This window comes from Rhinatrema bivittatum, chromosome 3 (genome assembly GCF_901001135.1).
Source record: "Rhinatrema bivittatum chromosome 3, aRhiBiv1.1, whole genome shotgun sequence".
Classification (NCBI taxonomy): Eukaryota; Metazoa; Chordata; class Amphibia; order Gymnophiona; family Rhinatrematidae; genus Rhinatrema; species Rhinatrema bivittatum.
Window position 1 is genome coordinate 85,406,472 of NC_042617.1, and position 7,609 is coordinate 85,414,080.

Below are 7,609 nucleotides of genomic sequence, written 5' to 3' on the forward strand. Positions count from 1 at the left end.
CGCCGCTGGACCCCCAGGTAATTTAAGGCATTTGGGGGGGGGGGTTCGGGAGGGTGGGGGATTTAATTTAAAGGGTCGGGGGTGGGTTTTAGGGTGTTTTAGTGTGCCGGTTTTCCTGCCCTCCCCCTTCCCCCGATTTACGATTTTTTGACGATAAATCGGGGGAATTGGTATTGTATCGTGGCCCTAATGATTTTTGACGATTTAAAATATATCGGACGATATTTTAAATCGTCAAAAAACGATTCACATCCCTGTTGATTATTACTTTATAGTGCAGTAAAAAAAGACATAGTATATACAGAATTATGAAAACATTCTAATCATTTATTATTCTTCTAGCTATACACTGACTTCTTAAATCCCAGAAGAGGATGAGAAAGACTGCAGATCTTCAATACTGAAATGGCTGTTATTACAGAACTTTTAGTACTGTATACTAAAGGCTTTCATCACCATTCAGGAAAAGTACTCAATAAATCATTTCAGATGGGAAAGTGACAGGAGTCTGCTAAAAACAGAAATCCAGATCTGATTTCCCAGGTACATTAAGTTCAACCTGTTTCATTATTTCTGTGCTGAGTAGGAGGAGCAAGGTCACCCACCAAAGACCCGTCCTTTATAAAAAGGGGATAATTGTTTCTGCTGCCTTATTCCCTTAGTCTCCACTTCTTATCGGTCCATTACAGTCTCATCTCTTTTGTGGAAGTCATCAGTAGTTTTGTTCCATCTTTGATACTTGTTCAGAAACTGGTAAACATTATGGAAGTCTGGGATAGAAGATGGATAAAAGACAATAAGAAAATTAAAACTGTCACGAAGCCTTCTGCAAGCATATCTCAATATATGAGATAAGTTCAGAATGTTAATGCATTAGTTAACTTTAGGTTCAGATTTTGATACGTTTGACTCCTTTGTTGCATATAGCTCTTTCTTTTCACTTATTTTTATTCTAATACATTCAAACACCTGTACGGCCATTGCAGTAGTTCTTGGCTTCAGAGTTTAATTACAAAAATGCAAGGAAAATATATTTAAAGGAATATCCAGCGCTCTAAAAGTCCACAGTATATAAAGGAATCCAAGTCAATTAAAAGCTAGAAGTGATTTTTAAAAGTTTGAAGAAAAAATGAAAGGCAGAAAAGTCTAAAATATTCTAAAGGCAGAAATTGGAGAATCATAACTAAAAAAGCAATTATTATGAAGGTCTTATATCACCACATCATCATAGGGAAGTCACAGCAACAACAGTGGATTTGACTTGAGAAATCCTGACCAATATTATTACTTAAAAAAGAAGTGGAAATAAAGATTAATAAACAAAAACAAAATATAAGCAAGCGAGTACCTAATAATAATAATATATGAACTTATTTGTTTTATTTATTTATTATTTTTTTTAATTTATAAGGCACACATCTACAATTCTGTGTGGTGTACAAATTGAACATACACAGTGTAATTAAAATGCAAATACATAAAAGACTACATTAATAAATAAAAGGCACAAATTCAATTAAAACATTATAACATAGGCCATAAAACAGTAAAATCATAAAAAAATAAAAAACAATCAAACATTTAAGAACTGTAGTCTCAGTTCAGCCAGTACAGATCAATTACATCATACTTAACTTGAGAAAGCAAATAATAGGCAGTAAGAAAATAGGCTTTTGCTAAAAAGGAATTTCTGGCAAAACATTTTCTTTAAGAAAATGCTTGCTGAAATAAGTATGTATTTAGAGTTTTGCAAAACCTTAATATGTCCCATTCTCTTGTCACAGCATCTGATAAAACATTCCATAATAAAGGTCCAGCAACAAAAAAAATTCATTCAAGTGACTTATCTAACCGGACTTGCTGAAATGAAGGAAGTTCAAGTAAACCTTTAACTGAGTATACATATTGTCCTGTATATATACCTGAGTATACACATACAGGACAATAGATTTTAAGCAAGGAATTAAAACATGATGGAACTGGACTTCCTTTTATGCTCTGAGGCAGACAGCAGCTGTCTAGTGGATCTCCTACTCTCATCTGTATTAATCCTTTGATTGCAGTGGATCAATAAAAAGCAGGATGTCTGTGCCTATAGATGCTAGTAAGCATTTGATACCATTGGTGTGGACGAATCATAGAGATAAACTTTGTAATATGCAGAATAAAGCAATTGAGGCCTTGTCAGTAGGCCAAGCTGATGGCTCTGCTTCTGAATGGGAGGAGTCCTGTGTGGGGGCACACAAGGCTGAGCAAGATACTGATTATATTTGGTCCCTGATAGAAACCTTTGCAGACAAAATATTGGCCAAAAGTTGTGCAATTGATGCAGTCTGTGCAGGAGCACACAGAATGCCTGGAGAAAACGGGTGCAAAAATTATGGCTGTGTAGCAAGTGCTGACATCTGCATCAGCAAAATTGATAAATCTCACCTCGGCTTTGGAAAAAATTGATGACCTTGAAAATAGGTCGCAGCCTGCAATCTTTGGATAGTCAGTGTACCCAAGAAAGCTGAGGGGCGAAATGCAGTGCGATTCTTTACAAAATGGCTTCCCAAATTGCTCAAAGTGATGGTTAAAGATGGAGAAATAAAGATTGAGCGAGCCCATCGTACACCTGCTTATTTCTGGATTTGCAGGCCATCCATGTGCAGTGCTGATAAAGCTGCATCACTTCACTGATAAGATGCTAGTACTGAATGCGGCACATGATACAGGAGAGCTGATTTATAGAGGCAGTCGTATTATGATCTTTCAGGATTTTTTCAACGGACTTACAATACTTTACACTTTCCTATGCCAGTGTAAAGCGGGAATCACAGAAAAGCAAGTACAAAATGTAATGTTGTACCCAGCCAAATTCTGGGTGCAGATTAATGGTAAATCAGTGCTTTTTAGTGATATGCCTTCAGTGGAAAAGTTTCTACTGGACGAGTGATCCAAACCATGAGGAGAAGGACTAATGCACGATTGAGTGCAAGATGGCTGTGTGCTCTCTCAGATCGGGCGGGAGCAAAGCCAGGCCTCTTTTCTCAGGGCTTTGACTGAGTTTACTGAGATCCCTCTCCGTTTTCTTTTTTGTTGCTAAATTTTTTTGGACTTTTTATTTTGTGGCTCCTTTGCTCAGTTGTTGTGGATTATAATATTTTATGCCCTAAGTCTGTCAGTTTTCTAGCTTTGTGAGTTCCCCAAGCATTGTACTGTTTGCCTGCAGAAGAGGAGGGCATCTGGTTTGAGTTAATCCTGTTTGCGGGCTGTGATTTGTAGACTAAAGATTTTTTTTTTCTTTATCTAGCTAAGAATGGTCTGAAAGAGAAGCATTTCTCAGCTGGACATTAATGATTTTTTTTTTTTGTTTACCCTACTGATACAGCCAAGCTGGAAAGGAATAATTACTGCTATTATTGTTTTCCTTATTGTTATATATATTAGAGACGAGCTTCGTTTTTCTGGCTCGGGTCGGGTTTCGGTTTGGGCGCTTCGTGGGAAAACTCGTTTTCCCACGGATTGTTTTTTGCCAAAAATGAGACTGGAACCTGAACCTGAAACCGGAAAAACGAATTAAAAAAAACCCCACGAATTGGAAAAAAAAACGCGAATCAGAAAAAAACCCCACCCCAACCCTTCACATTTACTTTCTTATAACCCCCCCCTATCATCCCGATCCCTCCCCAAGACTTACTAAAAGTCCCTGGTGTTCCAGCGGGATCCAGCGAGCGATCTCTCCCTCCATGCCGTCGGACTGTCGGGCCTGCTATGACTCAAAATGGCGCCGATAGCCTTGCCCTTACGATGTCACAGGGGCTACCGGTGCCATTGGTCAGCCCCTGTCACATGGTAGGAGCATGTGACAGGGGCTGAAATTGAAATTGCCTAATTCGTGATAAACAAATGCACATCTCTAATATATATTGGGTTTTTTTTTCCTTTTTCTTTTTCCTTTTTGCTCAAGAATACATACATGAGACTTTGAATTCTTTGATATAATAGCATTGCTGCAGGTTTTTCATTTTTGATTTTTTTATTTTTGCACTATTTGTATAGTTCTAAAACCCTGGGTGCTAACTACTATTCGCTTTTAGTGTCGCATATGTCTCTGCTTTTGAGCTGGTGCCAGTGATACTTTGATGACAGAGTGTTTGACTATAGGGTCAGGGGATTAATGAAGTGGTTGGGGGGGGTTAAGATGGAGGGGTTGTTCTTGGGGGTGAGAGGATTGGGATTGGGGAGGCTTGCATTACTGGTTCTGAAGGTTTCCCACCGGGGGTTTCAGGACCTAGCTCATTTGGGGTTTGGTTTTGAGGGAAAGAGGAAAGTTGGAATATGGGGTGGGGGATTATTTTGGTGTTACAGGTAGTGGGGGTGGGATATATGGGGGAATTTAAAGTTAAATGGGTTATGGAATTTTGGGTTAAAAGGAATAGTGGCTATACGGGCATAAGTGGGTTTCTGAAATTTAGATCAAGGCGATTGATCTGGAGAAGTTATTGAAATTTGAACCCTTTCTTATTCTTTCTATCTTGATTATGGCCTTACATATATTGGATTGAGATGAAACTCTTCCACATTCCTGATTATAATGTGATTTTCTCCTTGATGGGTTCTAAGGTACCCCTTGTCTCCCTTAACATTAGGGGGATTTCCATACCAGCTAAAAGAAATTGTATTTTTCAATTTGTAAAGCACAATAAGGTTCAAATTCTCCTCCTGCAGTAGACCTACCTTACTAATGAAGAACATGAGAAACTGAAGGCTTGTTGATCCGGTCATTTATATTACTTTTCATATATTTCTAAATGTAGGGGAGTCTGTATTCTGGTAGAGAAAAATTTACCATTGTAAGTACTACACTCATTGGCAGACACTGAAGGTAGATATATTTTGCAGGAATGTGATTTGCACTGAGAACAATTTGCTATTGCTAATGTATATTGTCCTACTTCGGATCAGGCCATATTTTACCAGAAGCTTACTGATGGGATAGCATTGTTTGGTTTTAACGTCTCTGTTTGGATCCTGCAGTGGACAAGACTTCCCATTCAAGAGTAGGTCCTACAGGTCCTCCTCCTGTTACAGGTTTCCTGGACGCATTTCAATTATATATATGAAGACATCAACATCCTAAGGAGAGATATTATACCTTTTACTTCCCCAGACATAATGGGCCGGATTTTAAAAGGGTTACGCGTGCCGGGCCTAATTTAAAAAGGACCGGTGATGCGCATAAAGCCCCAGGACGAGTGTAAGTCCCGGGCTTTACAAAAGGGCGGGGTGGTGTGGGGGCGGGGCCAGAGGCCTCCGACAGAGCGGCCATTGCCACTGTGTCGAAGGAGCGTGTGCCGGCAGGCTGCCAGCGTGCACAATTTGCGCCTGCCCAGAGGCAGGCGCAAAAGGTAAAATAAAAATTTTGGGTCGATTTTGGAGCAGCCTGGGAGGGAATGGGGAAGGCAGCATGGCTCGGCGCTCGCAATTTTACTGGCATCGATTGTCGAACCCGCTGACAGCCACACGCGCAAGTTATAAAATCAGGTGTACATGTGCGCACGCCGGGTACCATACCTTACTTTCGCTTTCTAACGTGTTATCTGCTTCTCACCTGCCTTTCGGGTCTATCCAGTACCGAGCGGTAGGAAGAGCTGCGTTAGTGCCTACGGCACCCGCGGTTACCGCACGCACAGTGCAGCTCACCTACCGCTCGATCCTGAACACTAATTTTATGTAAATGTAAACCGCGTCCGTAATGCCTTAGACCCGCGCAACCCATTTTACTGGATAGAGCGCCTATACAGTATCCTGGGTGCGCGGGCCTAAGGCTTCACGGCCACGCTGGTATCTGTCATTTCAAATGTCATTTGAAATGACAGATACCAGGAAGTCGGGACTGCCAGCCCCCCGTCCCCTCCTCCCGAAGCAGGGCGCGAAAAGCAGCCTTGCACCGGGAGTAGGGGAGAAGAGATGACAGCGGCGAAGCAAAAACAAAAGCGAAAAAACCAAAAGTGAAAAGTAAGTCGCTTCGCCGCTTCACTCTTCCCTCCTCCCGAAGCAGGGCGCGAAAAGCAGCCTTGCTCCGGGAGGAGGGAGCGGCGAAGCGACTTACTTTTTGCTTTTGGTTTTTTCGCTTTTGTTTTTGCTTCGCCGCTGTCATCTCTTCTCCCCTACTCCCGGAGCAAGGCTGCTTTTCGCGCCCTGCTCCGGGAGGAGGGGAGAAGAGATGACAGCGGCGAAGCAAAAAAAAAGCGAAAAAAACCAAAAGGGGACCCGACCCGACCGACCGACCGACCCGACTTACTTTTGCAGCCGTCCGGCATCGTTGCTCCCCCGCCTCGTCCGGCATCGTTGCTCCCCCGCCTCCTCCAGGAAGATGGCTGCCAGCACGGGGGAAAGCGGCCCCTGTGCATTCAATTGGCTGCCGTGACGCCAAACGTCGTGACGTCACATCTTGAGCAGCCAATTGAATGCACAGGGGCCGCTTTCCCCCGTGCTGGCAGCCATCTTCCTGGAGGAGGCGGAGGAGGTAGATGCTGATGGCTTCAGAAAAGTAAGTTGTCCAAAAGCGACTTACTTTTGGGATCTTGACAGATCCCAAAAGTAAGTCGCTTTTGGAAAAAAAACAAAATTGTCGCTTTTGAAAAATAAAACCAAAATTGCTTTTGGTTTTTTTTAGCTTCGCCGTTGCTTCGCCGCTGTCAGTGTCTCCCTCTCCTCCCGGAGCAAGGCTGCTTTTCGTGCCCTGCTCCGAGAGGAGGGGGGACACTGACAGCGGCGAAGCAAAAAAAAAGAGAAAAGTCGCTTTTGAAAAAAAACAAACAAAATTGCTTTTGGTTTTTTTTTGCTTTGCCGTTTTTTTTGCTTTGCCGTTGCAGTCTCCGTGGCAGCCCCCGTCCGGACATCGGAGGGGGGCTGCAACTTTTTTTCACTTTTTTTTTGGCTTCGGGAGCAGGGGAGAGGACTGGGGCTGCCACGGAGACCGGCACCCATGATCGCGGCCGGGGCAGGTGAGCGGGGGCTGGGGGAAAGCTTTCCACCTACCCTTACCCATGCCTCTACTGCCTGGGTCAGGGTAGGCGGTAAGTTTGCAGGTTAAACGCGCGACAAAACGGCAGGGAAAGATAGCGATAGTCGGGGCGCGGGTTACGGGATGCTAGGGAATAGCTAATTCGCTCGTTTGCATGCAATATCGAGCTAATTCGCTCGTTTGCATGCAATATACATGCCGCGGGCGGAAGGGGTTGCCCAGGGAATTTAGGACGCAGTAGGAGTAGGTTAAAGGGGATTCGGGATCGCAGGAAGGGCTAACGCGGCCGGAAACGGAGTAAAAAGCGGCTTAGGAGCAGGGTAAACGCGGCCGCACTTTACAGGATAGACCTGATTGTGAGTTAAATACTCAAGATTTTGTAGCAGTTCACCTTTGTATGTCACTTGAATCTCTTCCCACTATACCAGCTCAGCAAATTGTCTGGTATGCCGATGGTATTGTATTGTTTGCTATGTTGAAACTTTATGAGTTAGAGGGAACACGTGCGCGCCACCTATTAACATCAATGGTGCTGTGCGTGTTGCCCAGTAGCAAAAAAGGCCAGGGCCCTATTCACCTTGAGGTATACTGGCA

The 7,609-nt window shown here is 43.2% G+C and overlaps 1 long non-coding RNA gene across 1 annotated transcript; it reads right to left on the bottom strand.

The window, feature by feature from the left end:
- Positions 1–306: 306 nt before the first annotated feature.
- Positions 307–6,349, bottom strand: LOC115088525. Its single transcript, XR_003855798.1, has 2 exons — positions 6,290–6,349; positions 307–770 (listed from the first exon to the last, which is right to left on the bottom strand). It is a non-coding gene; the product is annotated as an uncharacterized LOC115088525 (long non-coding RNA).
- Positions 6,350–7,609: the final 1,260 nt, after the last annotated feature.